Source organism: Equus quagga, chromosome 15, assembly GCF_021613505.1.
Source record: "Equus quagga isolate Etosha38 chromosome 15, UCLA_HA_Equagga_1.0, whole genome shotgun sequence".
NCBI classification, from domain to species: domain Eukaryota; kingdom Metazoa; phylum Chordata; class Mammalia; order Perissodactyla; family Equidae; genus Equus; species Equus quagga.
The window spans coordinates 41,037,341-41,039,628 of NC_060281.1; positions in this window are offsets into that span (position 1 = coordinate 41,037,341).

Genomic DNA, 2,288 nt, shown 5'->3' on the forward strand with positions numbered 1-2,288 from the left:
TTTGTAATTTCCACATGAATAGGAATCAAGGACATTTTGTTATTTTTTAATAGTTACCAGCCTGGCCTTATGCCTTGCTTCATGGAAAAGAAAGAAGATATTCTTAATTTCAAAATGCTTTCACATTCTCTGATCAGTTGAAAGTTAGACTTCATTTGAAATGACACTTGGAATGTTTACCATGGCCAGGTACTGTTCTAAGCCTTTGTCTTAATTTATCTAAGAACCCTGAGTGGAAACCAATGCAGGAGTGTAGTAACTTACCCAAGCTCACATCCTGAGTAGGGGAGGATTTAAACCAGCCTCTCTGGCTCTAGAGAATCCAAGCTCTTAGCCGTTTTACTGTTTTGAATTACGCTGTTGTATTCAACCACTTGGGCATTTCAGCAGCCATTGGTTTGATTTTAGTTTTTATTTTAGAGTAAATTCAGAAAAGTATTTTTAAATAGTAACAAAACTCTTGTATAACCTTTACCCTCATTTAGTCTTTAACATTTTGCCACATTTGTTTTTGTTGTCTTTCTGCGCGTATTTATACATATTTCCTGAACTATTTGCGTTTGCTGCATACATCTTGATTCCTTACCCCTTAGTACTTTGGCATACGTCCCAAGTACAAGGATATTCTTATATAACCATAGTAAAGTTCTCAAACTCAGGAAATGTAACACTGATAACACTTTAATCTACCATCCATATTCGTTTTAATTTTCCTAATATCCTTGGTAGTGTTTTTTAATCCTCCTACAGTCAGTACAGGATCATTGCATTTAGTTGTCATGGCTCTAGTCTTCTTTAATCTGGAATGGTTCCTCAGCCTTGATTAATGAGTTTCAGGCCAAATTTTTAAAATATAAAGCGTTCCTCATTTTGCATTTGAGCGCTGTTTCCTCCTGGTTAGAGTTGGATTACATATTCTGGCCAGCACCCAGGGTGCGTGACTTTACGCCCTTCTCAAGTTTATCCAGAAGCATGCAGTCAGCTTGCTTTGTTGATGTTAATTTTGATTGGTCAAAGTGTCCTGTTTCTGCATTGTATGGTTATTATTTCTCCCCTTGCAACTAAGAAGCAATCTGTGGGAAACAATACGCAGATATCCTACTCTTTATCAGGAGCACCATTGTTGATTTTTGCCATAACCAGTCTTTGCTATGATGGTTGCAAAATGGGAATTTTCCATATCTACCCTTCCCTCCACATTTACTAGCACTCTATTGTAAGGGAGAGCCCTCCTGTCTTTGCCATTTAGTATCTACCTGAACAGTACAGACCCAACAAGTCCTTTTTTTCCCAGCGCTGCATAATTTGCATTCCTCTGTCATTTTCTTGAGCACTTCCTTACTTCCAAGCACCAGATACATTCATCTTATAACTTCCCTATTCTAGCCCTGGAATCAGCTATTTCTCCAGGGATCCCAGGTTCCTTTTAGTGGGAAATATTAGAAATCAAGGTCTGGGTCCCCTGTGTGCTCACTGCTACTATGAAGCCTGTTTCTGTCCATGCAGCAGACAGATCTGCATGTATTCTAATACAAGCAAAGGATAATCAACCTTTAACTACGACTGTGTGGCCAAATTTATTTAAAGTTCCTTCCCTTCTTTTTGATCTTTAGTCACAGAATGTTCCCTAAAACTCCCTGATGCACAAATCAAATATTAAGGCTGTGGTCAACAGAACTTTGAGAAATGGACTAAATTTGTGAACTTTTTGATACTATAGACTGAGAGGTTCAAGATCTGTATGGTTTAACTCTAGGTACTAGAAAAGGGGCTAAGAGTATGCTTTTCTCCTCCCCTTAATATATAACATTGCCAGTCCTGTGGTAAGTTCTCCATCAGAGAAAAGCAGCACACCCAGTGGATGCTCCTATATCACTAATGTGCTTTGCCTCAAACTTTCCTGAGGACAATTTTAGGCCATTATGGCTCAATCTGTTTTATTTTCCAATATGGGTTATGGTTCACCTATTTTGAAGTTCCATAATCTTGAAATTGGGTTAAAAAAAGGTGGAAATGTAGCGTGCCATTTTAGAGCTAAGAGGGACCTAAACTTCATTAAGGATTAACCATTAATTTATATTTCTCCTTTAGCTTAATAATGGGCTTTGGTTTTAAGGTAATCTTATCTCCAAGTGGCCCTGTTAGTGTCTTTGCTTTACCTAGGTTTTATAACACAACATCACGATTAAAACCAAACTGAAGAGTCTTAAAATGAAAAAATACACTCTCACCCTATATCGCACTTGGTTGCTATGTCCTTTTCCCCAAAGAAAGTATTTCTTAGCTAC